Source organism: Bufo bufo, chromosome 3 (genome assembly GCF_905171765.1).
Source record: "Bufo bufo chromosome 3, aBufBuf1.1, whole genome shotgun sequence".
In the NCBI taxonomy this organism is placed as follows: domain Eukaryota; kingdom Metazoa; phylum Chordata; class Amphibia; order Anura; family Bufonidae; genus Bufo; species Bufo bufo.
The window spans coordinates 584,637,225-584,655,904 of record NC_053391.1 but is presented as its reverse complement, the minus strand read 5'-3'; the positions used below and the strand labels follow the sequence as shown (position 1 = coordinate 584,655,904).

The following is an 18,680-nucleotide window of genomic DNA, read 5'->3' as shown; positions in this document are numbered from 1 at the left end:
ATTCAAGAACTAAATCAATCTCGTGAACTAAGCAAGCCAAAGCAGGGCTCCAGATGGCGACCAAAACGGTCGCCAATGCGCCTTAAAATTTGCAGATGGCGACAAGACTTTTTAGTCTTGTCGCCATTTGCGACTGTACCGCCGCGATCCTGCGCAGACTAAGTTCCCTTCAGTAGGACACGGCACAGTGGAGAAGGAAGGAGTCCCTCCCTCTCCACTGTGACGCGGCCGCCACTACCACCAATGGGGAGATAGCAGGGGAGGAGGAGGGGAGGAGCTGTCGCCACTGCGCCACCCAATGAATGTAAAACATAAGTGTCGGCAGCGGTATCAGAGACCCGGCACCCGGCCTCAAATAAACAGGGCATGCGATGCGCGGCCATTAACCCCTCAGGTTTTTTTTCTCCCTGGCTCTGAGTTCTGTGCTGTGATTGGACAGCGCTGCTGTCAGGGAGACGGAGACACACTGGCGTCTCCTCCTCCTTCCTCTGAATGCTGAAAATACCGGGGGCCACAGCGGACGAACGGAGCGGCGCCCAGGAATAATAGTAAGTGCACTTAGATCCCTGGGCGCCGCTCTATGCAGCCTGCTGATAAGTTCATATTCTTTGGACCCATGAAAGGTCCTCTTTGACTCATTTATACAAGTGTCGGCAGCGGTATCACAGACCGGGCACCCGGCCTCAATAACAGGGCATGCGATCTGGGGCACCTGAGGGGTTAATGGCCGCGGATCGCATGCCCTGTTATTGAGGCCGGGTGCCGGGTCTGTGATACCGCTGCCGACACAGTGAGACCAGCACACTTGTAAGGTTATGCAACCCTTTAAATGGCCATTCATTTCTGCGGAGTTTATTCTGTGCACACAGTGCCTCTTTGTTACCGCAAGGCTCACTGAAGATCCTCTTTAAACATTCATTGGTGGTGCAGTGCGCTCTCCCAAAGCCTCTCCCCTCCCCCCCATTATCACTGGCCACAAGTCGTCCCCGTCTCTCTCCCCCCCCCCCCCATTGTTATATGGTGGCCACAGGGTCCCATCCCCTTCATTGGTGGCAGTGGCAGATTACACTGCTGGGGCTCAGATCGTTACCATGGCAGCCAGGACGCTACTGAAGCCCTGGCTGCCATGTTCAGCTCCCTGCTGCTGTGTGCACAGAGCACAGGGCAGCAGGGAGATGTGTGAGATCCTATTCACCCTGATAGAGCTCTATCAGGGTGAATAGCACAAGGGATGAAAAGATCCAGGTTCTAGTCCCTAAGGGAAGAAATGGTTATTAAATAAAAAGAAAAAAAAAAACACCAAAAATACTAAAAGTTTAAATGGCCCCCTTCCAGTTTTACATATAAAATTTACAAACAATAAAGAACATATTACATATCGCCCACGTCCCAAAAAGTGTGAGCTATTAAAATATTAAAAAATATTTCCGCTCGGTGAAGGCCGTAACAGAAAAAAACAAAAACTCAAAACCACGCAATTCGCCATTTTTTAGTCACCTTGTTCCCCAGAAAATGTCCCTGGATGTGAGAGATATGTGGTGCTGTTTTCTCCTATATGTAGTGCACCCTGCGTCTCATCTTCTCAAAGTCCTTTTTTTTTAAATTATATGCATTTTAAATTTGGCGACTAAAAAATGTAATTTGGCTCCTAAATTTTTTAGTTTAGGAGCCAATGGCTACTGGTCATTTTTTTTTGTCTGGAGCACTGCAAAGGCTCAGAATAAATATGATCACAAATTTAGCCGCCCAGTGACTTACCGAACTTGTCACATGTTGCCTAAATGGCAACCTAATGCCGGTTTGTGTCCAAAACTACTGGGCAAAGATAATTGAAAAATTGAGGAATACCATCAGTTTACAGTGCCTAGACATTTTGAGGAATGTATCTTAGGGGTGCTGGATGGGGTGGAAGGCTCTCAACACAGGGAAATTGCAACCAAATTATTGTTCCAAGCCAGGAAATGTATAGTTGGGCACTGGGGGGGGCCCTACAGTTAAAGAATGGGAAAATTGTGGCTTTGAGGGTTCACTGACACTCTGGTACATGAACCATAACATCTCAGCTTTTTTAGCGGGTCTGTTCTGGGGTCTGTATCCATTTTAGGGTATGATGAAGGGGGTTATATGAACTAATTGTGTGCAGAAAGACACAATTTGCATACTGATTGGTTGAATCTTTTAGCCAATCACATGTGGCCCAGAAGGCTATTGCTTGTGGCATTTTAAGCTCAAGTTGGTTTAAAAATATGATATCACAAGAAACATCATTATAGATTAAAACTGTTGGAACTTACAGCCATTATAAGTTTACAAAGCAATGTATTATTAGTATTATGATATATTGCTATATTTTTATATGTTATATTTATTTATTTTATGCACATATTCCACAGCGCTTTACAGACATTATCCTCAAGCTGTCCCCAATGGGGCTCACAATCTATTGGGGTCATTTATCAAACTGGTGTAAAATAGAACTGGCTTAGTTGCCCATAGCAACCAATCAGATTCCATCTTTCATTTTTGATAGCTCCTTCAGAAAATGAAAGGTGGAATCTGATTGGTTGCTATGGGCACCTAAGCCAGTTCTACTTTACACCAGTTTGATAAATGACCCCATATGTTCCATATCATTTTTTCTTTGGAGTGTGGGAGGGAACCGGAGAAACCCGGAGGAAACCCACACAAACACAGGGAGAAGATACAAACTCCATGCAGATGTTGTCCTTGGTCGGATTCAAACCTAGGACCCAAGCACTGCAGGGCAACAGTGCTAACCACTGAGTTACTGTGTATTGTGTTTGCAGTACCCCAGTTTAATTACTCAATAAACAACAGAGTTAATGCAATGTTTCTTGGTAAATGTTGTGATTTGTTATGTATGTAGTGTCCCACTAGGTTAAGGTGGGCACTGCACAAAAGGGGTTAATGTGTTGTTATTACCTGTAATGTTATATGTATGCATTTCCCTGTGTTAACTGGTGTCAGGCCTATTAGGGTGCAGTTTAGCCTCCCAGACGTTAGAGGGAGCCAGAGAGCCCTGGTCATATATAGGTAGGCCCAGACAGGGGAAGTTAGTTCATTCCAGGGGACTAGAGGAGTTACTTCGTCCACCTGAAGCTCCTGAGGCTAGGCTTAGCTCAGTAGAGACACCCCAGTTGCAGGACAGCACCTCCTGGGAGAAACCTGCAGCTTCCCAACCAAGCAAGGATAATACAAGTCAGATAAGTACCCTGATGGGCAGAGGTTCTATAAAGTACAGCAAGCGCCAATACTGGAGTGAGGATTTATATACCAAGGATTAAAGCCAGCATTTAGGCATCCGGGCCTTGGGATTCAGCCAGCTAGAATAGCTGAAGGGAATAGAGCAGCATTGCACTGCAAAGCATTAACTGTTGCACCCTCCAAGTATCTTGCATGATTAATTCCTGCCACTATTTAAAGTCTACCTGCTTGCGAAGTATTGTTCAAGGGACTGCATTATCATCACAATCACCTGTAACTGTATGTACAAAGTTGGACTGTGTTCACCAAGTAAAGCAACGTTTGGTTTATCCACTGAGTACTCAGTTATTCCTCCTATAAATCGGTGTGCCACCGTTACAGGCACTGGCGTCACGAAACCAACAGGGACCTTGCCCCAGGCACTCAAAATACCTGTAACATCCAGGGCACCTCATCCACCATCAGGCCTGGTCCCTACAAACAGAGTGTGCCCCAGAGGAACTGTGTCTACCTCTCATTCACTGCCGCATGCCTGCCCAGGGTTCTCCAATACAGTGAGCAACCCTCGATTGCCCATAACCGTGACCTCACATCGCAATACCCTGCAGGTCTGGCGTGCTGCATGTATATGCATTTAATAGCACAATATGGACAACATACACTGCGTGCAGAATTATTAGGCAAATGAGTATTTTGACCACATCATCCTCTTTATGCATGTTGTCTTACTCCAAGCTGTATAGGCTCGAAAGCCTACTACCAATTAAGCATATTAGGTGATGTGAATCTCTGTAATAAGAAGGGGTGTGGTCTAATGACATCAACACCCTATATTAGGTGTGCATAATTATTAGGCAACTTCCTTTCCTTTGGCAAAATGGGTCAAAAGAAGGACTTGACAGGCTCAGAAAAGTCAAAAATAGTGAGATATCTTGCAGAGGGATGCAGCACTCTTAAAATTGCAATACTTCTGAAGCGTGATCATCGAACAATCAAGCGTTTCATTCAAAATAGTCAACAGGGTCGCAAGAAGCGTGTGGAAAAACCAAGGCGCAAAATAACTGCCCATGAACTGAGAAAAGTCAAGCGTGCAGCTGCCAAGATGCCACTTGCCACCAGTTTGGCCATATTTCAGAGCTGCAACATCACTGGAGTGCCCAAAAGCACAAGGTGTGCAATACTCAGAGACATGGCCAAGGTAAGAAAGGCTGAAAGACGACCACCACTGAACAAGACACACAAGCTGAAACGTCAAGACTGGGCCAAGAAATATCTCAAGACTGATTTTTCTAAGGTTTTATGGACTGATGAAATGAGAGTGAGTCTTGATGGGCCAGATGGATGGGCCCGTGGCTGGATTGGTAAAGGGCAGAGAGCTCCAGTCCGACTCAGACGCCAGCAAGGTGGAGGTGGAGTACTGGTTTGGGCTGGTATCATCAAAGATGAGCTTGTGGGGCCTTTTCGGGTTGAGGATGGAGTCAAGCTCAACTCCCAGTCCTTCTGCCAGTTTCTGGAAGACACCTTCTTCAAGCAGTGGTACAGGAAGAAGTCTGCATCCTTCAAGAAAAACATGATTTTCATGCAGGACAATGCTCCATCACACGCGTCCAAGTACTCCACAGCGTGGCTGGCAAGAAAGGGTATAAAAGAAGAAAATCTAATGACATGGCCTCCTTGTTCACCTGATCTGAACCCCATTGAGAACCTGTGGTCCATCATCAAATGTGAGATTTACAAGGAGGGAAAACAGTACACCTCTCTGAACAGTGTCTGGGAGGCTGTGGTTGCTGCTGTACGCAATGTTGATGGTGAACAGATCAAAACCCTGACAGAATCCATGGATGGCAGGCTTTTGAGTGTCCTTGCAAAGAAAGGTGGCTATATTGGTCACTGATTTGTTTTTGTTTTGTTTTTGAATGTCAGAAATGTATATTTGTGAATGTTGAGATGTTATATTGGTTTCACTGGTAAAAATAAATAATTGAAATGGGTATATATTTGTTTTTTGTTAAGTTGCCTAATAATTATGCACAGTAATAGTCACCTGCACACACAGATATCCCCTTAAAATAGCTAAAACTAAAAAACAAACTAAAAACTACTTCCAAAAATATTCAGCTTTGATATTAATGAGTTTTTTGGGTTCATTGAGAACATGGTTGTTGTTCAATAATAAAATTAATCCTCAAAAATACAACTTGCCTAATAATTCTGCACTCCCTGTATGGTTAACAAGACTTGGTAAATTGTATTAAATTGTCAGGAGATGGACCAGGCCTGCCCCCCGACTAGAGAGCGAGAGAGTCTAGTCGGAAACAGCTTGGAGGAGAGACGTATGTGAGAGACCTCCTGCAAAACTAGGCCCAAGTTCAGAGAACCCTAGTCTCTGAGCTATCAAGTGCCCAGAAAGCAGCCGTTCTCCAGAGAGAAGGTGATTAAAAGGTCTAGAACCCACATGGACATGCACTGGATACAGACAGCAAGGTATTGTGCACATCTATGGCAGAAAGACTTTGCTGCTGTGGAAGGGAATATTATAAAAAGCATCCAGAACAAAAGAGATCCAAAGCATGGCAATCACCATAAATCATTTTCACAGTTTTATCCACAGGCTGTTTGTCTCCGAGTGAAATCAGTGTCCTGAAGTGACTAAAAAATCAAAAAAGAGCTTGGAATAAAACCTGCGGACAAGGGTGGGAATATGCCTAGTTGTCATGAACTGTGAATATTATTATGAGGAATCTATGTGAAAGGATGACACCACCTAGATGCGGAATTACAGGATGACACCACCTAGATGCGGTTATCTGGTGACTGCATTATGAAAATACAACAAAAATTGTGCCCGGTTACGTAAAAATGTGGAAAGGAAAATATCTGAGAAATTGTCCAGTCATCTATTCCCACCCAGTCCTTCTCAACCCAATTGATATTTTCTTCACAAGATTCATAAGGACACTGAGAGACCCCCTGGCAGGCCCATTATGGCTGGCAGGGGGTCTGTCACTGAGCCTTTATCATAGTATTTAGACTGGTTTTTGCGACCCCTTCTTAAAGTGGTCCCGTCTTTTTTGTTAGACACCAAAACATTGTTTCAACAATTAAAGAATGTGTCCTGGCAGGAAGGTTACAGTTTGGCAACAACTGATGTTGCCAGTCTGTATACCCCCATACATCATAATAAACAATGTGTTCACTTTGTGAATCTTTGGATTTTGTGCTGTCCAATAATGTTTTCAGGTTTGGCGACCACTCGTATGCCCAGGGAACTGGTACGGTGATGGGCACATCAGTGGCAACAACCTTTGCAAACCTATTCCATATGGGAGGAAAAATATATAATGTGAACATACTGGACTCGATTCATAGACGACGTGTTAGTCATTTGGTCAGGCACAGAGAAAGAATTACATTCATTTGTGGAGCATAATGTTATTTACTCTAAAGGGGGTGAATTATTGACAAAGGGGCTCAGGAAATCCACTGCCACCAATTCTCTTTTACACAATCATAGTTATCAACCTGATCAGGTCAAAAGATCTTTTCCATACAGGTTACGGCACAATACTAGTGAATATGATACATTCCTAGAACAGGCACTGGATCTTTCTGGTCGTCTTCGGGATCGAGGATACCCAGAAATGATCACATCTGAAGCCTTTACTAGAGCCCTAAAAAAAAATAAAAAAAATAAAAATCAAAGGAACTATTATCGAGTAAAATAACAAAAAAAATAAAAAAACAATAAGAAAAAAAAACTCTCTTGTCTTTTTTATACACTGTGTGCAGAATTATTAGGCAAATGAGTATTTTGACCACATCATCCTCTTTATGCATGTTGTCTTACTCCAAGCTGTATAGGCTCGAAAGCCTACTACCAATTAAGCATATTAGGTGATGTGCATCTCTGTAATGAGAAGGGGTGTGGTCTAATGACATCAACACCCTATATCAGGTGTGCATAATTATTAGGCAACTTCCTTTCCTTTGGCAAAATGGGTCAAAAGAAGGACTTGACAGGCTCAGAAAAGTCAAAAATAGTGAGATATCTTGCAGAGGGATGCAGCACTCTTAAAATTGCAAAGCTTCTGAAGCGTGATCATCGAACAATCAAGCGTTTCATTCAAAATAGTCAACAGGGTCGCAAGAAGCGTGTGGAAAAACCAAGGCGCAAAATAACTGCCCATGAACTGAGAAAAGTCAAGCGTGCAGCTGCCAAGATGCCACTTGCCACCAGTTTGGCCATATTTCAGAGCTGCAACATTACTGGAGTGCCCAGAAGCACAAGGTGTGCAATACTCAGAGACATGGCCAAGGTAAGAAAGGCTGAAAGACGACCACCACTGAACAAGACACACAAGCTGAAACGTCAAGACTGGGCCAAGAAATATCTCAAGACTGATTTTTCTAAGGTTTTATGGACTGATGAAATGAGAGTGAGTCTTGATGGGCCAGATGGATGGGCCCGTGGCTGGATTGGTAAAGGGCAGAGAGCTCAAGTCCGACTCAGACGCCAGCAAGGTGGAGGTGGAGTACTGGTTTTGGCTGGTATCATCAAAGATGAGCTTGTGGGGCCTTTTCGGGTTGAGGATGGAGTCAAGCTCAACTCCCAGTCCTACTGCCAGTTTCTGGAAGACACCTTCTTCAAGCAGTGGTACAGGAAGAAGTCTGCATCCTTCAAGAAAAACATGATTTTCATGCAGGACAATGCTCCATCACACGCGTCCAAGTACTCCACAGCGTGGCTGGCAAGAAAGGGTATAAAAGAAGAAAATCTAATGACATGGCCTCCTTGTTCACCTGATCTGAACCCCATTGAGAACCTGTGGTCCATCATCAAATGTGAGATTTACAAGGAGGGAAAACAGTACACCTCTCTGAACAGTGTCTGGGAGGCTGTGGTTGCTGCTGCACGCAATGTTGATGGTGAACAGATCAAAACACTGACAGAATCCATGGATGGCAGGCTTTTGAGTGTCCTTGCAAAGAAAGGTGGCTATATTGGTCACTGATTTGTTTTTGTTTTGTTTTTGAATGTCACAAATGTATATTTGTGAATGTTGAGATGTTATATTGGTTTCACTGGTAAAAATAAATAATTGAAATGGGTATATATTTGTTTTTTGTTAAGTTGCCTAATAATTATGCACAGTAATAGTCACCTGCACACACAGATATCCCCCTAAAATAGCTAAAACTAAAAACAAACTAAAAACTACTTCCAAAAATATTCAGCTTTGATATTATCGAGTTTTTTTGGTTCATTGAGAACATGGTTGTTGTTCAATAATAAAATTAATCCTCAAAAATACAACTTGCCTAATAATTCTGCACTCCCTGTATAGCCCAAGGGTAGATAATATTAAAAGGGCCATTAGAAAACATTGGCGCCTGATTGCATCCGATCCTGAACTAGTTGATAGAGCAAAAAATCCCTCCATTGTATCGTTTAGGAAAAATTTAAGAGACCAACTAGTGAAGGTAGATATATGCAAAATAAACAGAAAAACTGGTTACAGGGGTTAATTCCTACAGGCAATTTTCTTTGCAGGAATTGTGTTCTTTGTGCTCAGGTGCAGTAAGGTAAAGTGTTGCAAACAGGAGCTTTTTCACACTTAGGGCTCATGCACACGACCGTTGCCCGGCCGTGGCCGTATTGCGGGCCGCATACAGGGGGTCCGCAATACATGGGCATCGGCCGTGTGCACCCCGCACCACGGATAGCGGACCCATTCACTTCAATGGGTCCGCAATCATGGAGATGCGGAACGGAGGCACGGATCGGAACTCCACGGAAGCACTATGGAGTGCTTCTGTGGTGTTTCTGGCCGTGCCTCCGCACCGCAAAAAAAGTTGTGGATGCACTACTTTTTTGCGGTGCGGACCACGGACCCCATTCAAGTGAATGGGTCCGCGATCTGCATGCGGCTGCCCCACGGTCGTGCCCGTGCATTGCAGACCGCAATTTGAGGTCCGCAGCACGGGCACAGAGCCCTTCTGTTCGTGGGCATGAGCCCTTAGCAGTTGATAACATGCAGGTCTGATTTTGTTGTCTATGTGTTGTTCTGCCCATGCAGATTTTTTTACATAGGCAAAACCATCAGACCATTGTTCCATAGAATAAGGGAACATACAGTAAAAACACCATAAAAAACAACCAATGGATGTACCCGTTTAATTAATCATATTACAGATGTTCACAATGCTGATATGGGCTGTTTAATCTTTGCAGGATTGCAGTGGATTTTCTCACCGCATTACGGTAGAGATAGACATGGTGCCCTGTTGAAATGTGAAGCAAATTGGATTATAAAAGCAAACGCTTTGGGACCTCTTGGTTTCGATGACCGAAATGAATTTTCTCAATTTTCAGAATGAATTATCTTGTTTGTATACATACCTCCCAACTTTTTGGACTATCAAAGAGGGACACTTATGGTTCATTGTGTGAAAGTCCATTATTTCCTGCATATTTATACACGTTAATAGTTTTGTTAGCGCACAATATCACAAAAATTATATCGGAATAGAGAAATTTCTAAAATCCAAATTCCATCAAATAATGAAATAATATACAAGGTGGAGTCTAATATACAGATAGAAATCAGACAGTTTCTGGATCAATATTGAAAATGTAATAATGCAAATTAATCCCTCAGATCAAAAAGAGGGACATTTAAAGAGAAAAGAGGGACAGAGGAACTTGGGTCAAAACCAGGGACTGTCCCTTCAAAAGAGGGACACTTGGGAGGTCTGTGTATATATTTTGTATGTCTGTTAGTACATATTGTATTGTTATGTGTATGTAATGAGGTGGACGGGGAGCAGCCAATAAAAGGAAGCACACAGGTGCTCCCATAGTGCCTTGTAGAACGCGTCTGTGACGTGAAATGGCCGACTGCTCTCCAGCATTACCCTCCTGTCCTTGCTCTATGTGCACGCTGGATTATATAAAGGAAGGTTTTTATGGTGAGTGCCATGCTTTGGATCTCTTTTGTTCTGGACACATATTGGATTAATACTGCTGCATTGAGCACCATATCAATGTGGCACTGATCGCTAGTGTGTTTTCTCTTATCAAAGGACAATGCTGGCCGATGGCCGTGTGTTTTCTCTTTCGTTTTATGATTATAAAAATCCTACCATACTTTGAGACAGATTGGCCACCCATAGCTTAGTTTTGCACCCCTTGACCCGGGAACTGCAATAGGAGTTGAAAAGGAAATTGATTGCATGTCTGTGGTTCTGTTGAGAGGCTGAAACGTGTCTCTAGAGAGAGTACTACAACTATCATCATTTTTATTGTCCATATGCTACTATAGGGAGAGGATTGCACAGTGCCATACCTTGGAACTGCACCGTTTTGCTGCTGTATGCACTACTACCCCCATCTTCACTACAGTAAAGAAATACTTTATTATAGCCTGGTTATCAACTCCACCATACATCAGCTGGCCCTCTGCATTTACACTCCTGCCTTGCACCCATCCAACCCTATTCCATAAAGGGCCCCAATATCAGAGTGTGCCCCGAGGGGAGAAAAGGTGCGCTGTCTTATCACTGCACAGCCCTATGGAGATTGCCACTGTGAACTGTGAGTACTACTACCACCATCATATTGCCTGCCACTACTCCCATTGACTCCTCTGTGGGTCGCTGCATGTTCATAAACGCAATGTTAGGCCTCTTTCACATGTCCTTGATGACATCAGTGACAAGATGGTCAGTGGATTATCTGAGAAGATGTCTGTGAAGGATCCATGTGTCCATTTTTTGCCCTCCATGTGTCATCCGTATTCCACGGACACTGCTAGGCTGAAAATTAATTTCAAGAGCATCTCCTAGCAACGATCCGTTATACATGGAGGAAACACAGATGCCATCAGTGTTGTGTCCGTGTTTTTTATTGGACCCATAGAGTAAGATGGGTGTTATGGATCCGGAAACATGGACAAAAATAGGACATACTTCCGAGGTGCAACCCCAGACTGTGGTAAATGACGGATATGTAAATACACACATTAAAATCAATGGGTACGTGTGCTGTCCGTGGAGAAAGCAGACAGCACATGTCCGTAATTCACTGACTTCCGGATAAGGCCTTACTAGGTAAAGTTAATTTGATAATGAATTATTGATATAAAAAGGTATAAAATATAAGGACCAGCAATTCACTGCTAGGATGGTGATCAGCAGCAGCAGGTGTTTTGGTGGGAAAAGCACTGGAAGAGCAGGTGGGAGAATGAGTAGTCTCAACACAGCCTTCAAATTGTAGGGATTAAGTCAGATCAGGGTTTTTAAAGCCTCTCAGATGTTGCAGCCGTCTGAGTGCATAATCTCTAGAACTGCGCACAAATGTGCTGCATACGACCCATACGTGAGAGGCTTTACAAGATAGCCCCTAGTGGTAAGTCTATCCCTCTACTCTTACACCGAATTAGCTGGACTTACTTGCAGGATCTTTAGCAATATTTTGGGCTATTTTTAACCAGTTCAATACCAAGCCATTTATTACCCTTCCTGACCAGATGCATTTTCTGGGGCTTTATTTAATATTATTTTCTATTTATTTATACCCAAAAATATGTTGGAAAAGATTACAGCTAAACACAAAGTGAAACTAAAATTATTTTTAAAACTATGTCCCCTTTTCTAACAGTCCTTTTGATATAGGGGATATATGGGTTTATAGGCAGTGGAGGTGGGGCTGGTTGCGGTGTGGCATGTTATGGCTTTTTTTTTTTGTCTTCATCTTTATTTTTATTTTACACTTTGTTCCTCCATAAGGTCATGTAAAACGGTAAGGGGCATTTAACATTACATTTTTTTTATTGCTGATCCTGTAACTGCGGCTGACATATTAGCACCAGTTATAGAGGGAAATACAGTTGCTGCAGGCTTTAACAAGGCTGTTGAGCCTTACTGCAGAACTGATCTGGTAGGGCCCAGCAGCTCAAGCAGACACTCAGGTCCCAATGATCACATGATTACTGTGACCGAAGCAGGAAACGGCATTGATGCATCCTGATCTCTATACACAGTGCTCATTGAATGCGGTGAATATAGCAAGCAGAAGGCAGGGATGGTATTGCAGCGTCCCACTACATGTGTCTGGGCACTGCTTAAAAGCAAGTTTTTCCCTAAGAATTGTATTATGCTATGCTATGTAATTTTGTACTAACTTATCTGCAAAATCCCTGTTATTAGGCAGAATAGGTGTAATTTATACATCCCACCACTAGATGGGGATAACACTTAGGTCGTATAAATACCTAGGTCAGGCCTAGTTAGTGGGTGGAGGTTAGGCAGAACAGAGGAGATTAGTGGAGTAGTGGGAGGGAATGCAGAATGAAGACTTCACACCACAGATTAGTGAGTGGAGCCAACTTCGCTATGTGGTAGTACCAAGGTGTGAGGCGCAGAAGAGCGTTTTCCTTCTGTGGCGGGACTATACACTTGCATCCCTGACCAGTAGGAGAGAGTTTGCCTCCCTGGAACAGACCCAAGCATCAGAAAGATTAATCGGTGATAACAGCCGTTATTTAGGGACACCTTTGCGCATGGTGGAGGACTTATAGCTTCTGGCAGCCACACTATAATTCTGGGAAACAGATTAGCTACCTGTCCCAATATTCAGCTTGGAGGGAAAGGACAAGGTATAGGACTGAGCATACCAACTAAAGTAAGGTACTCCCCAACCACAGCCTAAATCAGAGCCTAAGAAAGCCTACAAACAGTGGATTCACAGGATAACTCTACTGCTAACAAAAGACTGCATTGTGATTGATGTACCTACTGCAACTAGAACTAACATCAGTAAAAGTTGTGAGTTGAATCTTACCACTGTCTACCTCATTCTTACCACTGGTTGTACCACCATTAACGGTACTGGCGTCACGACAGCCGCAACAAGCACCCCTAACATCAAGGGCACCTCAACCACCATCTTGGCTGATGCTTCCTACCACAGAGCGTGCCCCGGAGGATTTCGTGCTGTCCACCTCAACACTGTGCTGCCAGCCCAGGGAGGCTTTCTGCTAACCGTGAGTAAACTAATGAACTGTGTGTTATTATTTGGCCCCTCATCGGTCCACCGTGCACCTCACGTGTTGCCCCTGCGCTACTGGCTGGCTGCAGTATAGCAAAGTCCTTCCCTTCTTTATGGAGAGCTGCTAACTCTGCAAGGAAGTTCAGGTCTTTTCAGTAGAATGTTAAAAGCTCCAGCAATTTTTAGGCAGAAGCGCACATAATTAGTGTAGTGTCCTGAAATACACTGCAAAGCACTGAAAGTATTAATATCATTGTATTTTATGTATTATGTGCATGTACTATAAATCCCATAAGATTGTATAAGAAGTGGGAGGTCCCATGTTGCTAGTCATGGTTGGCTCCACCCTTCCTCTCTAGGAGGAAGATTCTGCAGTTAATGGCTGACTGCTGAGGAGTGAACACCTCAGAGCAGCAAGGAGCAGCTCCTGTAGGGAGATTCCATTCCCCTACAGCCCACAAGCAACGTATGTGCCAGCCCTGAGAAGAGAAAAAATCTATAGAAGGTTTAGCCGACAGAAGGGGATTGTGGACTTTGGCAAAGAATGTATTCACCGCTAATCTGGCTACAGCCTCCTCTGCATGTGGTGGAAACACTGTATGCTACAAGCTGCCCACCTTATCCAAAAGACAGGAAGGCTCCCTGTTCATAGACTGTATTCCTCTGAGGATACTGTGGATATTATATACTCATACATATCTGATGATTGGCGAAAGTGCATCCCTTTAGGCCGGGAAACAAACACTTATGTGGGCCAGTTGCTGCATTTAGGGGTGGATTGGCCATAGACCTTACAGTGAAATTTCCCGGTGGGCCGATGCCCAGGGGGCCACCTGAACCCTCCTCTCTGCTGCTGGCTGAGTACATAATGAGCTCTCAGCGGTAATTAACGCTGTGAGAATCAGGTACCTCACATGTCCTCCTGAATTCAACTGAGACCCACAACTAGAGGTGGAGGACAGAAAATGGCAGCTATTGATGGCCACCACAGAGGGACATCTTTTAGGGTAGTATATTGTGCTGCAATGTGGTATATGGTTCTGCTGGGATGTTATTTTGTGCTGTGGTATTGCTGACCCCGCCTATATGTGTTGCCCTGCTTTCTGTCAATTTACATCCACCTACATGGGGCCACTTTTATTTTTTTTTTATTTTTTTCCAGGGCCACGTTAATGTCCCAGTCCGCCCCTGGCAGGAACAGAACTGAACTTCTTATATGGATGATTTTAAATGAGTTTTCAGATTTTATGTTAGTAAGGCCTCATGCACACAACGTTGTTTGGGGGCGGCTCGGATGCGGACCTATTCACTTCAATGGGGCCGCAAATGATGCAGACAGCACTTCGTGTGCTGTCCGCATCCGTTGCTCCGTTCCGTGGCCCCGCAAAAAAAATAGAACATGTCCTATTCTTGTCCATTTTGCAGACAAGAATAGGCATTTCTACAATGGGCCGCCCGTTCCGTTCCGCGAATTGCGGAAGGCACACGGGCGGCTTCCGTTTTTTGCGGATTGGCGGTTTGCGGACCGCAAACGGAACGGTCGTGTGCATGAGACCTAAATCTAATGTATTGCATAATGAAAAGTTGTTCAACTTGTTAATATACTTGGGTTCAGTCCATCCCTGTTTTGAAGAGCTCTGCTTTCTGTCAGTAAATGGAAATTCTTAAAAAGTGATCAAAAAGTCATACCTACTCCAAAAATGGAATGAATAAGAACTGAAGCTTGCCCTGCAAAAAAGCCTTCACATAGCTCTAGACAGAGATGAAAAAGTTCTGAATATCAGAATATAGCACTCCAAAGAAAATTCTGTTTTCAAAGTTTTATGTACATTTGTTAAGTATTTAATCATAACAACTATATAACTACAGGTATATACATTTTGTATCACTGTAATTGTACTGACCCGAATAAGGGTAACGTTAGTGTTACCATACAGTGAATGCGGTAAAAACTAAACCTGGTAAACCTGCAATCGCGCTTTTGCTAATTTCAGTCTATTAATATTTCCAGGTTCCCAATACAATACAGTGCTCCCTCAAGATACAATGGCCTTAGGATACAATATTTTCAACATACAAGGGTCTTTTCTGACCATCGTAGGTTGAAACCAGATGCAACATACAATGCCTCAGACTCGGATCCAACCAATCAAGGCCACTTTTCTGGTAAAATAGCTGGATTAGTTGCTACTTAGCAGCTATTCCTGACTGTTATATGTAAGGACTTGTTTTATCTGTCTTAGTTATCTGCATATTTTTCTTAAATCTTCATTTTCTCTTATCTTGGATGACATTTTTGGGCTTTGGAACCGATTACTCAACTTACAATGGTTTCAACATACAATGGTCGTCCTGGAACCAATTAATATTGTAACTTGAGGGACCACTGTACAGTATATGAAATATTAAGTGGTGCCATTATAAAGTACAACTAATCCTGCAGGCAACAAGCCCTAATATGGTTCTGTAAATGGAAAAGTGAGAAGATTATGTCTTAGCAAGACAGGGAGTAAAAAAAACAAAAACACAAAAGTACAAAATGGCCATGTCAGAAAGGGGTTAAGATGTCTACATTAAAGGGGCTGTCGCACGAAAAATATTCTGCAGTTTTTCAAATCAGCACCTGAATCTGAATACTTTTGAAATTGCATGTAATTAAAAATTTTGTATAGCCACTGAGTTATCTAATACAATGTATGTGCATAGCGCCACCTGCTGTTTGCTCTTTTTCTCATTTCTCTGTCCACCTCACTTGCTCAGTTGCATCCTTCAGTTTCCTCCTGAGCTATGATAGGGCGAGAGCTGCCGCAGAATGGACACACCTCCTAAGCTTCAGCAGAAAAGACACTCCCCTGAACTGCCTGCTTCATATAAATTTAGCAGAGCAACTGGAACAATGAATGTGGAGATCTCTGGATCCATGTGAGGTACAGGACTGGTTTGAGCTTTGTTAGAGAGATTGTCATGTATTATATGATGTCTGATTTTTCTTTTTTACGTTAATCCAACTCCTACAGGTGCATGGCTCATTAAAGTGACTGTATAGTCCTGCTGCATGGATAAAGCTTTAAAGAGGTTGTCCCCCCCCCAAGCCTAGTGATTGTAACTAAACCATGGGTTGACCCTCAGTGTGCCAGCCAGAAATTAACATAACATTGAAGTAATACAGTTTTACCTAACTACACACTGGAAAAAAAGGCTGCTTTCACACCTGCGTTCAGGTGTCCGCTCGTGCGCTCCGTTTGAAGGGGCTCACGAGCGGCCCTGAACGCAACCGTCCAGCTCTAATGCATTCTCAGTGGAGGCGGATCCACTGAGAATGCATCAGTCTGCCAGCGCTCAGCCTCCGCTCCGCTCAGTGAGCGGACACCTGAACGCTGCTTGCAGCGTTCGGGTGTCCGCCTGGCCGTGCGGAGGCAAGCGGATCCGTCCAGACTTATAATGGAAGTCAATGGGGACGGATCCGCTTGAAGATGACACCATATGGCTCAATCTTCAAGCGGGTCCGTCCCCCATTGACTTTCAATGTAAAGTCTGAACCGATCCGCTCAGGCTACTTTCACACTTAGAAATTTTTCTAAGTTATAATGCAGACGGAGCCGTTCTGAACGGATGCAAACGTCTGCATTATAGGAGCGGATCCGTCTGATGAAACATCAGACGGACCCGCTCCGAACGCTAGTGTGAAAGTAGCCTGAGACTTATAGCAAAATGCCTTGTTATCAATGACAAAAGGACAATTTTCATCTTTAGCAGTGTCCTCCAGGTCACTGCATATGCAGTATACCGTCCAACTGTCCTGCTGTGATTGTGCTGCAGCTTGTTAGTATGACAGATACATGAAAGCTTCTACGCATCCCTCTCACAAACAACCTATTCATTTTCCTCAGCTCCTCACTAAAGAAAATACTCCTCGTGTTCATTAAAGTGAGGGTTATTGTTACTGAAGACAGACAACTTCATATCTGAACTAGTCAGAGGGATTCCCATCATCATATAAAACCTCACAGGGGACCCTGTCCATCAGCCACCGCTCTATTTTTTGCCGTGGTTTACGAGAGTTTCCTGATCAAACACTGACTTCAGAGAAATTCATGAACTGTTCCAAAAAGTTAGACCTCAGCAATAAAGTTCCTGGATCATGTTCAAAAACACTAAAACTTTAGCAGCCGAGTGGCCTTTAAGTAAAACTGTGGTCGTTTATTTTTGGCTATTTTCTTTATTTCAGTAACAAGTTAATCCCCTTTATGTCACTGGAAAAAAAAGAAAAAGAAAAATAATAAAATCTAAGTAACTAGTTTGAAAATACAAGTTGTCGTCTTCTGGTATTTTTATTAAACTGTTCGCTATCGTTACTTACACTACCTAATACAGGAAAAGTTGAGTGACGATACATATGGCCTCCATTGCAGAGTTGTGATCCAACTTTCTTGTACTACTGAATGGCAAACCTTCCTAGTCATATGGTGATGCAACCCTCCTCTCATATTACTGCTATGTGGGCTATTGCTATCACTCCCATAGACTTCAAATAGACAGTGGGGCACAAGCGTGACCACCTCTTTAACAAGGGTGAGAGGATACCCTTTCTCAGGTGAAAGTCCCAGAGTTAAGACCTGCATGTATATCCAAAATGGGGAACCACTGACCCGATCAGGCAGAAAAAGAATGGAGAGATGAACACTTGCTTGACTGTAACAGCTGTAGAAGTAAATGGAGGGAACCTGGATGCAGTCACCGGTAGGCCCCGCATCTATCAGACATTTCTACTTTATCCTGCAGATATTTCATAAATGTCTAAGGTTGGAAACACCTCTTTACGGTGCTGCCACACATACAGTGCCTTCAGAAAGTCTTCAGATCCTTTTACTTTCTTTTCACATTTTATTATGTTGCAGCCTTGTGTTAAAATAAAAAAATCATTTTTTTTCCCATCATTCTACTGTACAATGAATACCCCATAAAGACAAAGTGAAAACAGAATTTTAGAAATCTTTCCTAATTTATTGAAAAGGAAAAACTTTGACAGCGATTACAGTCTCCAGTCGTCTTGGGTATGATGCCACAAGGTTTGCATACCTGGATTCTGGGATATTCTGCTATTCTTTTGTGCAGATCCTCTCAAGGTCTGTCAGGTTGGATGGGGACCATCGATGGACAGCCACTTTCAGGTCTCTCCAGTGATCTTCAGTTGGGTTCAAGCCAGCGCTCAGGTTGGGCCACTCAAGGATATTCACAGAGTTGTCCCTAAGCCACTTCTGTGTTGTCTTGGCTGTGTTCTTAGGGTCATTGTCTTGTTGGAAGGTAAACCTTCAGCCTGGTCTGAGGTCCAGAGCATTCTGGATCAGATTTTCATTAAGAATATCTCTGTACTTTGCTCCATTCAACTTTGCCTCAACTCTGACCA

General features: G+C 43.4%; 1 long non-coding RNA gene across 1 annotated transcript in view; it reads left to right on the top strand.

Moving 5' to 3' along the window:
* LOC120996107 overlaps positions 1-18,007 on the top strand; it is a 208,623-nt gene extending 190,616 nt beyond the window's left edge. The window contains exon 3 of the long non-coding RNA XR_005777726.1: positions 17,931-18,007. This is a non-coding gene — a long non-coding RNA (uncharacterized LOC120996107). The remainder of the gene's footprint in view (positions 1-17,930) is intronic.
* Positions 18,008-18,680: the final 673 nt, after the last annotated feature.